We start from the raw sequence: 20642 nt of genomic DNA, 5'->3' as shown, positions 1-20642 counted from the left end.
TGTATAACACCCTCCCCTTCCTGCTCTCTCCTTTATTAGGACACTCACTCGCAGGGGTGGATTGGGCTTCGACTTCACAGGGAAGATTCCTGCTGGGCCAATAGCCTGTGGGGCCACATCCTGACTGAGTGGTTTTTATTCGTTTGTTTTTTCACGTGGCCCTGCAACCACCTCTTGCATGACAAGCAGCCCGCTCGTGCCTCATTGCAAGCAGAGCAGCCTGCGGAGGAAATAATGGGAGATGAGGCTGTCACTGCAGCCCTCGTTTTGCAAGACAGAGCTCAGCGTGCACCAAGTGATCTAAGTGCAAGGGAGACGCTGCCGCCATGGGTGCACAGTAAAGCTGGTGTCAATCTGCAAGTCTCCTCCTCCTTGTCAGCACAGAGCTGTATCACTGCAGCAGGGACCGGGAACCGTGAATAAGGGGTACTACTGTGTGGCGTACTGTGAATAAGGGACGCTACTATGCAGTGTAATGTGCGTAACGGGCACTACTGTGTGGCATAGTTAGAAAATTTTAATTGGGGGTACAATTGTATGGTACACCTTTCCCCATAAGGCAACGCCACTTTCTGGTGGGATTTAGCATGCAATGAATTACTGGGGTGGGGGGGGGGGGGGAATTGTTTGAGGAAGGGGGTTCTAAATCCGCCTCTTGTCCAGCACACAGATAATACATTGCCTACGCATACTATTACTTTCCAGGAAATACTGACTACAGCCACTTTGTGGGCAGTGGGATCCTAATTAAATTATACCATGGGCAGTGCCTTTTTTTTAAGACCTTATGTAATGGAAGCGCTAATGTAAGAATATGGTTATAGTAATGCATGAATAAATAGCCAGACCTCAGTGTGCTTGAAAGATAAAATAAAAATACAGGATGTGAAACACATAAAACACACTCAAATGTATATACTAGCTACATTGACAATGAATAGCAGGAGCCTCACAGTCACTGATTGGGAAAAAAAAGTTGGTGCTGCAACTATCCCCACTTTTCCATAGTGCACACTGCTGGAATCCAGTCAGTGGAAAGCACGGACTCCTAGTGCTGGTCAGCTGGTTCAGACGCAGTTCCCTTCCTTATCAGGGATGTGGCTTGCTTGTGCGGTAGCAGGAATTGCCATCTTTAACACAGCTGGAGCTGTGGAGAGAGCAGAGTGGGTAGACCAAACTGAGCAGAGTGACGTAGATAGAGGGATAAGCAGATTGGCAGAGACTTGTGGTTCCACACAGAGTCCTGCTGAAGTAAGAACTGTGCTTACAATTTGGAGGGAAAGTAGCATCCTGACTCTGTATACAATGGATTATCTTTTAATGGGTGCCTGGACCCATGGGTTCATAGGGGTCCACACTGCACCCCTGTACCCATATCTTACCTTTTCGGAGTCCTGCATCAGTGCTGCAAAAAACACTGGGAAAATGATGCGGTGACCATTTTACCTGTATTTTGTGCATTCACAGTAGAAAAATCTCAGAGATAATGGCCACCGTGCTATTTCCTCTAAAATCCAGCACATGTGCAGTAGCCTCTGGCCATACCTGCCTACGTTTTGTCTGCGCCCTCCGGGAGGGAGCAGCCAGATGACACAGGCGGGGGTGTAGAGGAGGTGGTACCTTACAATCAGGGACGTGCGGTGAGCTAAAAAGCTAAGGAGGCTCTAGCTATCATCAGAGCCAGATTTACACATAAAATAGCCAAAGGGTGCATCTGGGCATTATACACAGGTGTAGTAGTATAAACTCCTGGAAATTTGGGGAGTTTTGATCAGAGATGTGCGCAAAAGATAGACAGGTGAGAGACACTGCCTCACCTGCCATAGACTTTTTACTCCAGAGTTTTGGCTATAAAAATGATTAGAAAAATGCAAAGAAGATATTTCAAACATATTCGCTGTATTTTTCATATACTTTATACAGTCAAAACTCTGGTACAAACGTAAGTATGACAGGAAAGGCTCTGCCTCACCCCACCGCACGTCACTGCTTACAATGCCTGCGGGTGCTCCTTTCAACACTTGCAGGGGGCGTGCAAATGGTGGAAGGCGCAAGTTAACCCGAGCGCGCCCGAACGTCATCATCCCACTGTCGGATTCTCGCGAGACTCGGATTCTATATAAGGAGCCGCGCGTCGCCGCCATTTTCACACGTGCATTGAGATTGATAGGGAGAGGGCGTGGCTGGCGTCCTCTCCGTTATAGTAGAACACAGAGTGACTTAGTTAGTTATAATTGTGGGGAGGATTGGGGACGGGGAGCAGCTGTTAGGGAGTACAGTGCAGGGTTTTGATTATACCACACCAGTGAGTTTAATCCTTTGTTTCTCTGCCTGAAAAAAACGCTCCACCATATCTGTGCTCACTCAGTGTGCTGCACTGCTGCATGATATATCTGTGCTGAGTGCACTGCTCTGCTCACACTGCCTAATTGTGGGGACTGGGGAGCAGTTATTGCAGGAGTACAGTGCACAGTTTTGCTGACAGTGACCACCAGTCCAGTATACGTTTGTCTGCCTGAAAAACACTCCTGTGGTGTTTTCTCTTCTTCATACTAGTTTAGCAGTCTGCTGACAGTGTCCACCAGGTCCGTTATACAGTATATTATATATATAAGCAGCAGTACGGTAGGCCACGGCTGTACCTACCTCTGTGTCGTCAGTGCACTCGTCGTCCATAAGTAATATAATACTATACTATCCATCCATCTACATTGTATACCTGTGGTGTTTTTTTTTTTTTTTCTTCATACTAGTTTAGCAGTCTGCTGACAGTGTCCACCAGGTCCGTTATACAGTATATTATATATATAAGCAGCAGTACGGTAGGTCACGGCTGTACCTACCTCTGTGTCGTCAGTGCACTCGTTGTCCATAAGTAATATAATACTATACTATCCATCCATCTACATTGTATAGCTGTGGTGTTTTTTTTTTTCTTCATACTAGTTTAGCAGTCTGCTGACAGGGTCCACCAGGTCCGTTATACAGTATATTATATATATAAGCAGCAGTACGGTAGGCCACGGCTGTACCTACCTCTGTGTCGTCAGTGCACTCGTCGTCCATAAGTAATATAATACTATACTATCCATCCATCTACATTGTATACCTGTGGTGTTTTTTTTTTTCCTTCATACTAGTTTAGCAGTCTGCTGACAGTGTCCACCAGGTCCGTTATACAGTATATTATATATAAGCAGCAGTACGGTAGGCCACGGCTGTACCTACCTCTGTGTCGTCAGTGCACTCGTCGTCCATAAGTAATATAATACTATACTATCCATCCATCTACATTGTATACCTGTGGTGTTTTCTTTTTTTTTCTTCATACTAGTTTAGCAGTCTGCTGACAGTGTCCACCAGGTCCGTTATACAGTATATTATATATATATAAGCAGCAGTACGGTAGGCCACGGCTGTACCTACCTCTGTGTCGTCAGTGCACTCGTCGTCCATAAGTAATATAATACTATACTATCCATCCATCTACATTGTATACCTGTGGTGTTTTTTTTTTCTTCATACTAGTTTAGCAGTCTGCTGACAGTGTCCACCAGGTCCGTTATACAGTATATTATATATATAAGCAGCAGTACGGTAGGCCACGGCTGTACCTACCTCTGTGTCGTCAGTGCACTCGTCGTCCATAAGTAATATAATACTATACTATCCATCCATCTACATTGTATACCTGTGGTGTTTTTTTTTCTTTTTCTTCATACTAGTTTAGCAGTCTGCTGACAGTGTCCACCAGGTCCGTTATACAGTATATTATATATATAAGCAGCAGTACGGTAGGCCACGGCTGTACCTACCTCTGTGTCATCAGTGCACTCGTCGTCCATAAGTAATATAATACTATACTATCCATCCATCTACATTGTATACCTGTGGTGTTTTTTTTTTTTCTTCATACTAGTTTAGCAGTCTGCTGACAGTGTCCACCAGGTCCGTTATACAGTATATTATATATATAAGCAGCAGTACGGCAGGCCACGGCTGTACCTACCTCTGTGTCGTCAGTGCACTCGTCGTCCATAAGTAATATAATACTATACTATCCATCCATCTACATTGTATACCTGTGGTGTTTTTTTTTTTTCTTCATACTAGTTTAGCAGTCTGCTGACAGTGTCCACCAGGTCCGTTATACAGTATATTATATATATAAGCAGCAGTACGGTAGGCCACGGCTGTACCTACCTCTGTGTCGTCACTCGTCATCCATAAGTTTAAGTAATAATAGTATACTATCCACCCATCTACATTGTATACCTGTGGTGGCTTTTAGTTGTGCGCAAAATATGGAGAACAAAAATGTGGAGGTTAAAAAAATAGGGAAAGATCAAGATCCACTTCCACCTCGTGCTGAAGCTGCTGCCACTAGTCATGGCCGAGACGATGAAATGCCATCAACGTCGTCTGCCAAGGCCGATGCCCAATGTCATAGTACAGAGCATTTAAAATCCAAAACACAAAAGATCAGTAAAAAAATGACCCAAAAATCAAAATTAAAAGCGTCTGAGGAGAAGCGTAAACTTGCCAATATGCCATTTACGACACGGAGTGGCAAGGAATGGCTGAGGCCCTGGCCTATGTTCATGGCTAGTGGTTCAGCTTCACATGAGGATGGAAGCACTCATCCTCTCGCTAGAAAAAAGAAAAGACTTGCAGCAAAAGCACAGCAAAGAACTGTGCGTTTTTCTAAATCACAAATCCCAAAGGAGAGTCCAATTGTGTCGGTTGCGATGCCTGACCTTCCTAACACTGGACGGGAAGAGCTTGCGCCTTCCACCATTTGCACGCCCCCTGCAAGTGTTGAAAGGAGCACCCGCAGTCCAGTTCCTAGTAGTGAAATTGAAGATGTCAGTGTTGAAGTACACCAGGATGAGGATATGGGTGTTGCTGGCGCTGGGGAGGAAATTGACAAGGAGAATTCTGATGGTGAGGTGGTTTGTTTAAGTCAGGCACCCGGGGAGACACCTGTTGTCCGTGGGAGGAATATGGCCATTGACATGCCTTGTCAAAATACAAAAAAAATCAGCTCTTCAGTGTGGAATTATTTCAACAGAAATGCGGACAACTGGTGTCAAGCCGTGTGTTGCCTTTGTCAAGCTGTAATAAGTAGGGGTAAGGACGTTAACCACCTCGGAACATCCTCCCTTATACGTCACCTGCAGCGCATTCATAATAAGTCAGTGACAAGTTCAAAAACTTTGGGCGACAGCGGAAGCAGTCCACTGACCAGTAAATCCCTTCCTCTTGTAACCAAGCTCGCGCAAACCACACCACCAACTCCCTCAGTGACAATTTCCTCCTTACCCAGGAAAGCCAATAGTCCTGCAGGCCATGTCACTGGCAAGTCTGACGAGTCCTCTCCTGCCTAGGATTCCTCCGATGCATCCTTGAGTGTAACGCCTACTGCTGCTGGCGCTGCTGTTGTTGCTGCTGGGAGTCGATCGTCATCCCAGAGGGGAAGTCGGAAGACCACTTGTACTACTTCCAGTAAGCAATTGACTGTCCAACAGTCCTTTGCGAGGAAGATGAAATATCACAGCAGTCATCCTGTTGCAAAGCGGATAACTGAGGCCTTGACAACTAAGTTGGTGTTAGACGTGCGTCCAGTATCCGCCGTTAGTTCACGGGGAACTAGACAATTGCTTGAGGTAGTGTGCCCCCGTTACCAAATAACATCATGGTTCCACTTCTCTAGGCAGGCGATACCGAGAATGTACACGGACGTCAGAAAAAGACTCACCAGTGTCCTAAAAAATGCAGTTGTACCCAATGTCCACTTAACCACGGACATGTGGACAAGTGGAGCAGGGCAGACTCAGGACTACATGACTGTGACAGCCCACTGGGTAGATGTATTGCCTCCCGCTGCAAGAACAGCAGCGGCGGCACCAGTAGCAGCATCTCGCAAACACCAACCCGTTCCTAGGCAGGCTACGCTTTGTATCCCCGCTTTCCAGAATACGCACACAGCTGAAAACCTCTTACGGCAACTGAGGAAGCTCATCGCAGAATGGCTTACCCCAATTGGACTCTCCTGGGGATTTGTGGCATCGGACAACGCCAGCAATATTGTGCGTGCATTACATCTGGGCAAATTCCAGCACGTCCCATGTTTTGCACATACCTTGAATTTGGTAATGCAGAATTATTTAAAAAACGTCAGGGGCGTGCAAGAGATGCTGTCGGTGGCCAGAAGAATTGCGGGCCACTTTCGGCGTACAGGCACCGCGTACAGAAGACTGGAGCACCACCAAAAACACCTGAACCTGCCCTGCCATCATCTGAAGCAAGAGGTGGTAACGAGGTGGAATTCAACCCTCTATATGCTTCAGAGGATGGAGGAGCAGCAAAAGGCCATTCAAGCCTATACATCTGGCCACGATATAGGCAAAGGAGGTGGAATGCACCTGTCTCAAGCGCAGTGGAGAATGATTTCAACGTTGTGCAAGGTTTTGCAACCTTTTGAACTTGCCACACGTGAAGTCGGTTCAGACACTGCCAGCCTGAGTCAGGTCATTCCCCTCATCAGGCTTTTGCAGAAGAAGCTGGAGGCATTGAAGGAGGAGCTAAAACAGAGCGATTCCGCTAGTCATGTGGGACTTGTGGATGGAGCCCTTCATTCGCTTAACCAGGATTCACGGGTGGTCAATCTGTTGAAATCAGAGCACTACATTTTGGCCACCGTGCTCGATCCTAGATTTAAAACCTACGTTGGATCTCTCTTTCCGGCAGACACAAGTCTGCAGAGGTTCAAAGAACTGCTGGTGAGAAAATTGTCAAGTCAAGCGGAACGCGACCCGTCAACATCTCCTCCTTCACATTCTCCCGCAACTGGGGGTGCGAGGAAAAGGCTATGAATTCCGAGCCCACCCGCTGGCGGTGATGCAGGGCAGTCTGGAGTGACTGCTGATGCTGACATCTGGTCCGGACTGAAGGACCTGCCAACGATTACTGACATGTCGTCTACTGTCACTGCATATGATTCTCTCACCATTGAAAGAATGGTGGAGGATTATATGAGTGACCGCATCCAAGTAGGCACGTCAGACAGTCCGTACGTATACTGGCAGGAAAAAGAGGCAATTTGGAGGCCCTTGCACAAACTGGCTTTATTCTACCTAAGTTGCCCTCCCTCCAGTGTGTACTCCGAAAGAGTGTTTAGTGCCGCCGCTCACCTTGTCAGCAATCGGCGTACAAGGTTACTTCCAGAAAATGTGGAGAAGATGATGTTCATTAAAATGAATTATAATCAATTCCTCCATGGAGACATTCACCAGCAGCAATTGCCTCCAGAAAGTACACGGGGACCTGAGATGGTGGATTCCAGTGGGGACAAATTAATAATCTGTGAGGAGGGGGATGTACACAGTGAAAGGGGTGATGAATCGGACGATGATGATGAGGTGGACATCTTGCCTCTGTAGAGCCAGTTTGTGCAAGGAGAGATTGATTGCTTCTTTTTTGGTGGGGGCCCAAACCAACCAGTCATTTCAGTCACAGTCGTGTGGCAGACCCTGTCGCTGAAATGATGGGTTCGTTAAAGTGTGCATGTCCTGTTTTTACAACATAAGGGTGGGTGGGAGGTCCCAAGGACAATTCCATCTTGCACCTCTTTTTTCTTTCATTTTTCTTTGCGTCATGTGCTGTTTGGGGAGTATTTTTTGGAAGGGCCATCCTGCGTGACACTGCAGTGCCACTCCTAGATGGGCCAGGTGTTTGTGTCGGCCACTTGTGTCGCTTAGCTTAGCCATCCAGCGACCTCGGTACAAATTTTTAGGACTAAAAATAATATTGTGAGGTGTTCAGAATAGACTGAAAATGAGTGGAAATTATGGTTATTGAGGTTAATAATACTATGGGATCAAAATGACCCCCAAATTCTATGATTTAAGCTGTTTTTTAGGGTTTTTTGTAAAAAAACACCCGAATCCAAAACACACCCGATTCCGACAAAAAAAATTCGGTGAGGTTTTGCCAAAACGCGTTCGAACCCAAAACACGGCCACGGAACCGAACCCAAAACCAAAACACAAAACCCGAAAAATTTCAGGTGCACATCACTACTATTTATATGTCCATAAGCATCCACTGTTTTAGAACTGACATAGGGGTCTATTCATGAAGCAGGGAAAGGAGTGGAGAAGTAAGCCAGTGGAGAAGTTGCCCATGGCAACCAATCAGCTGCTATGTATAATTTTATAGCATGCACAAAGCTGATTGATTTACATGGGCAACTTCTCCACTGGCTCACTTCTACACTCTTTTCACTGCTTCATGGACAGACCCTATAGTTTGTAATATCTTTATATATATATCAGCGTTGCAACGCTACAACCTGATTACTAGCTGTGTATACAATTTAAGAAACACAATTTACAGCCATTTACAGAGGTTTACATTTGTAGAGTGCTTGAAGAATGGTATATATTTATATTCGAGTTCGGTTCCAAACCAGGCTCGGGTTTTACCGCCTGACTCGGAAACCCGAATGAGGCAAAACGTCATCATCCCGCTGTCGGATTGTCGCAGGATTTGGATTTAATATAAGGAGCTGCGCGTCGCGGCCTTTTTTCACTCCAGTCTCGGAGAGTGTAGTGAGAGGACGTGTTCTCAGTGTTCAGTGTCTGTGTGGGGGCGGGAAAGTGGGGTGGCGAGTCCTGTGCTGTGTTGTGTTGTGCTGTCCAGTCCAGTGTAGTCAGTGTATTGTGCTGCATCAGTCCAGCCAGTCACAGTGTTGGTCTCCTCTGCTGCTATATGTCCCCAGTGCTGCTGGCTTGCATTTTTGCTGTGTTGTCCTGCATTAGATCAGGGGAAGTCTCTTGTGCATCAGTCCAGTGACCAGTCACAGTGGTGCTGTACTCTGCTGCCATATATCCAGTGTAGCTGTATAAGTCCCTTTCAGTGGTGCTGTGTTGTCCTGCATTAGACCAGGGGAAGTCTATTGTGTATCAGTCCAGTGACCAGTCACAGGGGTGGTGTCCTCTGCTGCCATATATCCAATGTTGCTGTATAAGTCCCTTACAGTGTTACTGTGTTGTCCTGCATCAGACCAGTGGTAGTGTCCTGTCCATCAGTCATTCCAGTGAAGAGGCAGTCACAGTGGTATACGCTGCTGCTATATGTCCACTGCTACAGTATTATAATAATTATAACAACAACCACAAGTCCCTTACAGTGTTGTTGTGTTGTGCTGCATCAGACCAGTGGTAGTGTCCTGTCCATCAGTCATTCCAGTGACGAGGCAGTCACATTGGTATATGTCCACTGCTACAGTATTATAATAATTATAACAACAATCACAAGTCCCTTACAGTGTTGTTGTCACGTCTGAGAAATCTTGTGGATCCGGATTTGGGGAAGATGATTCTGGTGCACTTGGATCTCTGAATAACAAACGAGCGGGACGGATGAAGGTCTTGCGCATTTATTACTTGGAATAGTTTAACAGAGTTCGCCAAAGACAGTTGAATAAAGATACTACTGTAGGTTAGTGGGTGGCTGAGGATACCGGAACCGTGACCCAGTACTTTAAAGGAGGTATTCCGAAGGATGGTTACTGCAGCGTCCAGAACAGGTAGCTGGGTAGGACACGGGAACAGAGTCGGCAGTCTACGTAAGGCTATATCAGGAGGCTTGGGTAATTTGCTGTAACAAGAACCTGACACTGGAGACGCTGCGGGAGCACAGAGAACTAGCTTCACAGATACTGTGAAAGACGTTGCACTGGCAATTTCCCTCCTCCAGGCCTTCCTTATAGCAGCTGCTCAGAGCTAATTGGCTACAGGAAAGTGATAAATTGGTGAAGTGTGGGCAAGACAGGCTTTTTGCTCACATCCAAGATGGTCACCGGGAACACAGCCCAGCCTATTCACAGAAGCCCTGGCTCCACAGCAGCACTGCTAACCCCTGCCGGAGGAACATGCTGCCAGTCTGCTGAGCTGCCAACCAGTGCCCCTGCCTGTCCTCCCAGCACACCCTGCCCGGCGCCAGCAGCCCGCACCTCCGCCAGCTGGACCTCTCCAAAGGGTCCGGACAGGTAAGAGCCGGCTCCCCTGCACAGTCTCCCGCCGGACCGTGACAGTTGTTGTGTTGTGCTGCATCAGACCAGTGGCAGTGTCCTGTCCATCAGTCATCCCAGTGACGAGGCAGTCACAGTGTTATACGCTGCTGCTATATGTTCACTGCTACAGCATTATAATAATTATAACAACAACCACAAGTCCCTTACAGTGTTGTTGTGTTGTGCTGCATCAGACCGGTGGTAGTGTCCTGTCCATCAGTCATTCCAGTGACGAGGCAGTCACAGTGGTTTACACTGCTGCTATATGTCCACTGCTACAGTATTATAATAATAATAATAATAATAATAATAACAATCACAAGTACCTTACAGTGTTGTTGTGTTGTGCTGCATCAGACCAGTGGTAGTGTCCTGGCCATCAGTCATTCCAGTGACCAGGCAGTCACAGTGGTATACGCTGCTGCTATATGTCCACTGCTGCCGTATTATAATAATAATAATAATAATAATAATAATAATAACAACAACAACAACAAGCCCCTTACAGTGTTGCTGTGTTGTGCTGCATCAGACCAGTGGTAGTGTCTTGGCCATCTGCCATCAGTCATTCCTGTGCCGCATATTGTGTTATATAACTCCAAAAAAATAATGGAGAACAAAAATTTGGAGGATAAAATAGGGAAAGATCAAGAACCACTTCCTCCTAGTGCTGGAGCTGCTGCCACTAGCCATGACATAGACAATGAAATGCCATCAACGTCGTCTGCCAAGGCCGATGCCCAATGTGATAGTAGAGGGCATGTAAAATCCAAAAAGCCAAAGTTCAGTAAAAAGAACCAAAAGAAGAAATTTAAATGGTCTGAGGAGAAACATAAACTTGCCAATATGCCATTTATGACACGGAGTGGCAAGGAACGGCTGAGGCCCTGGCCTATGTTCATGACTAATGGTTCAGCTTCACATGAAAATTTAAAGAGTTAAGCTGGAAAGAGCACAGAAAAGAACTGTGCGTTCTGAGATGGTATTACAAATCCCCAAGGAGAGTCCAAGTGTGTCGGCGGTTGCGATGCCTGACCTTCCCAACACTGGACGGGAAGAGGTGGCTCCTTCCACTATTTACACACCCCCTGCAAGTGCTGGAAGGAGCACCCACAGTCCAGTTCCTGATACTCAAATTGAAGATGTCACTGTTGAAGTACACCAGGATGAGGATATGGGTGTTCCTGGCGCTGAGGAGGAAGTTGACGATGAGGATTCTGATGGTGATGTGGTTTGTTACAAATATGACATTAACAAGCTTATTGTGAGGCTCTTGATATTTCTTTGAATTTAATTTAATTATTTTAATGCTTACAGAAGAACTACAGTAGTAGCAAATTAAACATTTTATCAGGGTACCCACCCAACTAATATAACTGCAACAATGTGATTCCCATTATTGTACAAGCGTAAAAGCCTCTAGAACCTTACATTTGGTTTCCGAGTTAAATTTCAGGCCTCAGCGTTCTACTTCCCCACACAGGCAAAAGCCGCAAGAGCTGTAACTTCACGGGAAGCGCAACAACATTGATCAATAGGAAACTACTGGTAGGTGTAGTCACCTTCCATCATTTTCCATCACTTGTAATTCAACTTACAGTAGGTGGGCCCATGATAAAGGGGATAGACGGCCCCTTTGAGTATATGAATAAAGATCCTGTAGTCAATGATTAGCACACAGCTGATTGGACAAGTCGCTTCACTCCTCCAATGAGCATTGCTGGCAAATACTCATTGTTTGTTGATATTTTATTTGGGTCAGGGGTTTGTCTCTTGTACAAATCTCAGTAAAATATGGCTATTATTTGCCAACAGCGTGAAATTCCAGCCAGCATTTCTAGAAGAACACATTACTACTTTAATTTAGATCACATTTTCTACTGGTCACGGCCAATAACATCACTGGGTATTACAGAAGTAGAAACCGAGAAATCAAATCAAAAGCAACATTCAAAGTACAGTGCAATGTACACCGATACTGGCTGCTACTCCTGATGTTCCTTACACTGCTGTATTATTATAAAACAGAATGCCAGAGATCAGGGGATTTTAGACTCAGTGCACTTTGCAGGAGGTCCATTAGCTGGAGACATCAGATGCCAGTAGAGATGAAAACATTCTCTAAAAGCTTCCTTGAAGTGCCACACATTACAGTTTCCAGACTGGCTGCACATATAACACACTAAGCCTGTTGCTTTATAGTATTATTAGTGAAGTAATTGCTTTGCTGAGCTCCACACTTTGCCATTCCAGCTGTTTCAAAGTTTCAAGCAGTCCCCATCATTTCTCGTCTTTGTGCGACTTTACAACTTGTTGTGTACGTTTTCATCCAACAAAGCAGCATCTTGTAAACCTTTAAGCTGTGCTACTCACCGCATGAGCTTTCCTGCTCTCTGAGGCTCATCCCATAATGGAAATTGAGCACGACTTTTCCAAATTCGACACTCTTAATTATTTCCAGGCGAGGGTTCGTTGTGAAATTGCCATGCATCACTCTGGAGAGAAAGGAAAGCATCTCGGGTGAAATGGGTCTCAGCAAGAAATCAGATCACAAGCCAAAACAGATTTAATCTGGGCTCTTTAAAACAAGTATCACTAGCAATGTAGAAGTAGAATAATAGAAAAGATACTAAAAGCATATGTTGAATAAATATATGTTTTCTCCATTTTCAGAGAGAGTGTGATATGATTGCATATGATATACCCATTAAGGTATGCTATCATAACTGTGAACTGTTTTTTAATAGTTAATAAATACCTGGACTAAAATGTCCTTAAAAAGTAGCAAATAGAAAACTACACTTCAGCAGCACATTTCTTCTTGCGCAAATGTGTGTATTGAACTCCTTGCTCAAAGGTGCACTTGATTCTGGTATTTGGAACTACCCCCAGAGAAGCACTCTATGCTTACTTTTGTGCTCTATACTTACTTTTGTGCTCTATACTTACTTGTGTGTGACTGTTATGCATGATGATGAGAGTAAAAGTGAAACGTCAGTCTATCATGCTATGACCACCACCTTTATAATCTCAGCAGCTGTGCACATCACAACAACCAACCAAAATACTAGTTTATTTGACACTATTGTGTATCTTGACTGATCATCAGTGAGTATGACAAAATACTTCTTTCATTCTTTATGGCCTCCTTAAGCTGGCCATACACTAGGAAGACTTGCGTTAGATGCGAGCCGTCCCACGAACACCTCCCCCCACCAGCTCCCCGGCGTACGATAGATTGTACTGTGATTTTGCACTGTATGATCTATCGTTCGACCTGCAATGGACCCCTAACCGGATCGACTGATCATATGTGCAGCACATATGATCAGTTGATACGACATGCAGGGCCACGCATCGCATCGTTATAACACCCAAAACATGCACAATGTGCATGCGATGGGTCGAATGACGCGTCAATATTGTGTATTCGTAAATGATATCGACATAGTGTATGGCCAGCATTAGTCAGGGATTTTCAGTACTGCTTTAGCTGCTTGTTAGAAAAAGGTTTCTTTGCCATTTTCCGTTTTAGGCAGTTAGTGCACATGACTGCGCTTCCTATCGTTAGGAAATTATTTCTTTGGTAGATTCTTTTTAGCTTTCCTGTGACCATAATTCATAAGTTGGTCTTGGTTGGTGGTGCTGACCATCAGTTGGTACAAGTCATCATTGCATTTTCCTTCTGGAAGCATGTGACTCAGTTTGCGGCCCATTTGGGCCCAATCATTAAGTTTCCATCTTACTGCACGTAGCAGCGATGGATAGAAAATCACTGAAATAATTCAATATTGCTCCGTTGTGATGTGAGAGATAGCTGAAGAACAGCTATCCCCACGATCCCTATCTTTGCTAATTTAGTAGCGCTGAAATGTAGCACTGCCGAGTCTGACTCAGCCGAGTCTGAATCAGATGCCGAATGGATCCTTTTTTGCATCCTGGGACTCCTTCCCATAGTGTTCGAGAATAACCGTTATCTGAAAATGGCAAATGTTACCGCTGTCAAGTTCAGAAAAATTTGTATTTTCAAAAATTAATGAATTTAAGAGTCCATTTTAATATCGGGACATTTGTGATGATGTTGCTGACATCCTTGATTGCTTCAACACTGCCTTACATTTTGGGTGTTTTGACTGAAACAGGTTGCTTTCAATACTAATAGATAGATAGATAGATAGATAGATAGATAGATAGATAGATAGATAGATAGATAGATAGATAGATACTGTACATTAGCTATGGTATTTTTTTCCATTTTACTGTGGTAAAGGAAAGGGAAGAAAGTTTTATCATAAGTCATATACAGTACCATGCTTGTGAGTGAGTACACCATGAATACTTTGATGGCATGCTCACAATGGTGGCAGGATTGGCCCAACCATTATGCTGACTATGCAGGTGCGTAGAGCGCCATACTGTGTAGTGCGCCACCACTGCCTTCTCCATCCCGACTGTTAGCATGACTGCTGACGCCCACTGCCATCTCCACAGATTTGTTCGCATCCCTGCCTCCCTCTCACCCACTAACTCCCTGTCACCCATGCCTCCCAAGTCACCTATCTCCTTGCCACCCACTATCTCACTGTCACCTACTATTTCCATGTCACCCCTGCCTCCCAAGTCACCTACTATCTCCCTGTCACCCTGCTTCCCTTGTCATTCACTATCTCCCTGTCACCCCTGCTTCCCCTGTTACCCACACTATCTCAATGTCACCACTGCCACCCCAGGCAACTACTATCTCCCTGTCACCCACTATTTCCCTGTACCCTTAGGGGTATTATTGTGTAGCCGCACCCATTTCTTGTGAGACCACACCCATTTTTGCAGCTACAGTGTACGCTGTGCCGTTAAAAAGTTTATCCCATCAAGGGGCACCAAAATGTAAATGTGCTTAACCAAAAAATTAAGCTCGGACGGGCCCTTTTTTGGTGGTAAAGGCAATCATCTACATCTTAAGTGTTGTCTTGCTTTTTTTTTTTTTATAAAACTTTTGTCCCTTTTTTGAATATCATGCTTCATCCAATCATCAATAAGCTGTTTTATATGATACTTTGGTATTGTTATCTTTCTAGTCAAAATCATCTGGTCTGTTGTGCATATTTCCATGTACTGTACTATTCCTTATTAGAAATATCTTAACTTTTTTGGGACCCATTTGAAACAAAATTGGTTCAAACTAAGTGTTACAAAACTTCAATTGAGCTCTCAATGACCGGTGTAGTTCTGTCAACTGAGCAGATAAAGCATAATTCTTTCTTCATGTGATTAATGAACACCAGGCAACATACGTTTTCCCTGCTGTTTATAGTGTATGGAAGCACACGTTCATAAGCCAAGCAAAGCCCAAGCAGGAGACAGTCTTAACACAGCAAGTTGTATATTAAGTGCTGAATGCAAAGCACAATGCTGTATGCTGGCAATTGAATGCACAGGTTGAGTAAATGGAGACTCACCTGGAGAAAGTCTCTTACTGCTAGCTGTGTGGTGGCTGACTGTGTTTGGAGTTTGTAACAAGCAGACCAGCTGGAAACTGAAGATCAGATGTCAGAGTAAGGAAACAGGAAACCGCTGGAAACAGGAATACAGGAACCAGGAGAACTTGTTCCCAGAATGTGACTTGTTGTCCGAGGCGATGAGACTGAGCCACGGACCAGAACTTATACCCCTTGCTCTGTAGTGATTGGTTGCTGGGCTCTGTGTGCAAACACATCGCAGGATTGGATGTCCAGGTCAGCTGCGCGCAGGTGTCATGGCGGCGCCCATGCTGTACAGACGCCAGCACACAGTGGGGTACACACTGGATGCAGTTCAGGGGTACTTAGCGACAATGAACATGACGCTTGCAGACAGTGCATTCATTCAGTCTCGACTGGGGCCGTGACCTCCGGAGGCCTGCACACCAGCGCGCTGGTAAGTGAGATGCTGCTGAACGCCGATTCCTGACAACAAGCTTGACACACCTATCTTTGGGCAGTTTTGCCCATTCCTCTTTGCAGCACCTCTCAAGCTCCATCAGGTTGGATGGGAAGTGTCAGTGCACAGCCATTTTCAGATCTCTCCGGAGATGTTCAACCAGATTCAAATCTTGGCTTTTGCTGGCCACTCATGGACATTCACAGAGTAGTCCTGAAGCTACTTCTTTGATATCTTGACTGTGTGGTTAGGGTCGTTGTCCTGCTTAAAGATGAACCGTCGCCCCAGTCTGCGGTTTTCAGCGCTCTGGAGCAGGTTTTCAACCAGGATGTCTCTGTCCATTGCTGCATTCATCTTTCCCTTTATCCTGACTAGTCTCGCAGTTCCTGCCACTGAAAAATATCCCCACAGCATGATGCTGCCCCTACCATGCTTCACTGTGGGGATGGTATTGGCCTGGTGATGAGCGGTGCCTGGTTTCCTCCAAACATAACGCCTGGCATTCATGCCAAAGAGTTCAATCTTTGTCTCATCAGACCAGAGAATTTTGTTTCTCATGGTCTGAGATTCCTTCAGGTGCATTTTGGCAAACTTCAGGTCAGCTGCCATGTGCTTTTTACTAAGGAGTGGCTTCCGTCTAGCCACTCTACCATACAGGCCTGATTGGTGGATTGCTGCAGAGATGGTTATGATTCTGGAAGGTTCTCCTCTCTCCACAGAGAAATGCTGTAGCTCTAACAGAGTGACCATCGGATTCTTGGTCACCTCCCTCACTAGGGCCCTTCTCCCCCGATTACTCAGTTTAGACTGCCGGCTAGCAACTTCTTCCATTTACAGATGATGGAGGCCACTGTGCTCATTGGGACCTTCAAAGCCGCAGATCTTTTCCTATACCCTTCCTCAGATTTGTTCCTTCCGACAATCCTGTCTCGGAGGTCTACAGACAATTCCTTTGACTTCATGCTTGGTTTGTTCTCAGAAAGGCACTGTGAAGTGTGGGACCTTATATAGACAGGTGTGTGCCTTTCCAAATCATATCCAATCAACTGAAATTACCACAGGTGGACTCCAATTAAGCTGTAGGAACATCTCAAGGATGATCAGTGGAAACAGGATGCACCTGAGCTCAATATTGAGCTTCATGGTAAAGGTTGTGAATACTTATGTACATGTGATTTCTTAATTTTTTATTTTTAAGAAATTTGCAAAAATCTCAAAAAAACTTTTTTCATGTTGTCATTATAGGGTATTGTGTGTAGAATTTTGAGGGAAAAAATTAATTTATTTCATTTTGGAATAAGGCTGTAACATAACAAAATGTGGAAAAAGTGAAGCACTGTGTATACTTTCCGGATGCACAGTATACATTTATGACGGAGTCTGAACTAAACTAAGCTAATCAACAGACATGTTTAAAGCACTAAAAAAAAATTCATTATGTACTGCTTATACAGTACATGACTTAAGATGTAATTATGCTATTAAAACACACTCGTAACATTAAGGCCTTAAGGGGGCCCCCGGGGAAATCTTGGAAAATACACCCCATTTCCAACTGTGTAAGAAACTTTTTGTTTGTACTCATCATGAGATGAGCAAAGTTGTGACTAAATGTTTTGCAAGCTTTTATCTAGAGATGAGCGGGTTTGGTTCTCAGAGAACTGACCCCCCCCCAAAGCCCCCCCCCCCCGAACGTCATGCTCCGAGCCCGGCTCGGTACTTCCCATTGGACTCTGAAAGCAGAATAAGGCAATACGTCATCATCCCGCTGTCGGATTCTTGTGGGTTTTGGATTCCTTATAAACAGCTGTGCGTCACCACCATTTTCACTCCAGACTTGGAGAGTGAGGTAGACAGACCTCTGTCTCTTTGTGGGTGGTGGCGTTGGGTGGGGTCAGTGTGTGCTCTGTAGGGGTGCTGCTCCTGTCACTGCCATGTATCTGTGCTGTTAGGGTGCTGTCCTTGGTGTTTCATGTGCTGTTATGAGTGCTGCAGCTGTACATGGGTGTTGCTGTCCTGGCTGTCACTGTGTTGTACAGGGGGCAGGGGCACTGTCTTCCTCATTGCTGTAAAAATTCAGGGGTGCTGTTGTTAAAATAAAAGCACACTGCACCTGTATGCTGTGAAAATACAGGGGTGCTGGCCCAGTCTTGTATGCTGTAAAAATTCAGGGGTGCTGTTGTTAAAATAAAAGCCCACTGGTCCTGTATGCTGTCAAATTTCAGGGGTGCAGTTGTTAAAATAAAAGCACACTGGTCCTGTATGCTGTGAAGATATAGAGGTGCTGCCCTATCTTGTATGCTATAAAAATTCAGGGGTGCAGTTAAGATAAAGGCACACTGGTCCAAAATACAGGGGTGCTGACCCAGTCTTGTATGCTGTAAAAATTCAGGGGCACTGTTGTTAAAATAAAAGTACACTGGTCCTGTATGCTGTAAAAATTCAGGGGTGCTGTTGTTAAAATAAAAGTACACTGTCCCTGTATGCTGTAAAAATTGAGGGGTGCAGTTGTTAAAATAAAAGCACACTGGTCCTGTATGCTCTAAAAATACAGGGGTGCTGGCCCAGTCTTGTATGCTGTAAAAATTCAGGGGTGCAGTTGTTAAAATATAAGCACTCTGGTCCTATATGCTTAAAAATTCAGGGGTGCAGTTGTTAAAATAAAGGTACACTGGTCCTGTATGCTGTAAAAATTCAGGGGTTGTTTGGATATTTGGTCAATGGGCTACAGTGATAAACACCAATTTTCTAAAACACATCTGTGATACGGAAATGTGAGCACAATAGTCTACACCAAGTTGGTCACTATTTCTGTAAGTGCCAAGTAATTATTTCCTAAGTTAGCACTCCCAATTAGCTGTCTTCTCTCATAAGACACTATAGGGGGAATTCAATTAGCCACGGTAGAGTACCGCAGGCTAATTTATCTCCCGAGTCTATCAATTAGCCTTGAAGCCAAGAGTATCAGGGATTTTTTTTTTCCACTAGCTTCATCAGCTCAAATAAAAAATAAAAAATAGATAACTAACAGGTTAACCTGTAATAATTAACAAAGGTATAGTAGTAATTATTACAATACATAAGACCTGATACAAAGACATATTTCAACTATGGACTATTGCATGTTCCTACATTAAGAGTTTGAGACTACTAGACTATTAAGAGTTTGAGACTGCTACACTATTATTATAGTATTGCAGTTACTATAGTTATGTACAGTATGTGAGTCTCATTCATATAGTGAAGAGCAAGATCACCAGGAGCTATCCCAGCTCCTCCAGAAAGTGATGTCTTTTCATGTTTCTAAAGTCCACACAATGGTGACCCAAAAAATAATATACATAAAGCAGCATATTACACTGCTCCTTGTAGAGTGACCATATTATCCCTTTTACCTGGGACGCTCATGGATTACACAGGTTCTGTGGCTGGCTGACTTCAAGCCTACATTTCCGCTGGTTTTAATCAGCCACAGAATCTGTGTAATAATATAGTCACCCTACCTTATGTGTAATTTATTAGCCTCATTCTTTTCTCCCAGCACATCCCTTTCAGCAGATACTGTATCTTGCTCTTCTACCCTGACTTCTCACCCTCCATCTTCTCTTACATCTTCAACAGCCTGTCTTCCATCTGCCCCTTGCTGAAACTTAACATGGCCAGGACCAATTTTTTCCAATGTTTAAGCGTCTCCTCCTCCCCTGTCTCTTTCTCATTTGATAAACATTATCGGTCTTCTGTTCCCCAAGCCTCCATCTCAATTTGGATTCCATTCTATCCTTTACTCTCCATGGTCATGCAATATTGCTACCTCCACCTCCAGAAAATATATAGAATTAAGCTCCTCCAACAAAAATAATTTCCCACCTATAGTTTTATTATTAGACTAGGAGAGTGCTACTGCACAATCTCCAATATGGCTCCTCCGGAGAAGATGCTTTATTTCCTTAGCAAGATGGCCACCACTACTGCGCATGTGTGGCACCATCTTTTTACTGTGTATGAGTGATATACAGTAGTGGGAGACGGACGTCTAGGTCCAGAGACCTGCAACCTTTTTACCCACTAGACTTCTGTGCATCTGCACCGCTACAAGTGTGACACTCTGAACTGGACACCCCTTAATTTATACTACAAAGGGTATGCATTGCAGATAACTGTGGGACTGGATCAGACATGAGTAAGGTCCCCTAATTTTCCCCTTGCTGAATTTTGATTACTACCCATCCTGTTAATGCTGAAGGGGTTAGCACTCCCTTCTGCTGTTTCCTGTGAGATGCCAGCAGGACCAGTGAGCAGACAGGCACTAGGACCCTTGGACTTACTTATAATGGAGGAGGGAGTGAGAAGGCTGATGGATATTTGATTGGCTGTGGCAGAGCGGGAAAAAGAGGAGGCGGGGTTCACACCAGTGTGTGAGAGGAGACATGCTGTGGAGAGTAGAGCCGCCGCTGAGGAGACTGCTATGAGGAGACACACCGCGGAGAGCGGAGCTACCGCTGAGACCGCTGTGAGAGCCGTCAGCCACTGCAGTGACACCAGCCTGCCCAGTACTCAGAGAAGCTGCTGGGAAACGTCTCAGGTGATAGAGGGGAGTGGGTGAGGCCACTGATAGCAGGTACCTACCTCTGACGCACAGACACTCCAG

The 20642-nt window shown here is 44.9% G+C and overlaps 1 long non-coding RNA gene across 2 annotated transcripts in view; it reads right to left on the bottom strand.

Moving 5' to 3' along the window:
- Positions 1-933: 933 nt before the first annotated feature.
- LOC135050965 (uncharacterized) overlaps positions 934-20642 on the bottom strand; it is a 127009-nt gene continuing 107300 nt past the window's right edge. The window contains exon 4 of one of the 2 annotated variants that reach the window (XR_010241953.1): positions 934-1147. This is a non-coding gene — a long non-coding RNA (uncharacterized LOC135050965). Of the gene's footprint in view, positions 1148-12470; positions 12574-20642 lie in introns of those variants that run through there. The other variant, XR_010241952.1, reaches the window with a different exon arrangement.

The sequence above is a fragment of the Pseudophryne corroboree genome, chromosome 2 (genome assembly GCF_028390025.1).
Source record: "Pseudophryne corroboree isolate aPseCor3 chromosome 2, aPseCor3.hap2, whole genome shotgun sequence".
NCBI lineage: Eukaryota > Metazoa > Chordata > Amphibia > Anura > Myobatrachidae > Pseudophryne > Pseudophryne corroboree.
This window is presented reverse-complemented; position numbering and strand designations above follow the sequence as displayed.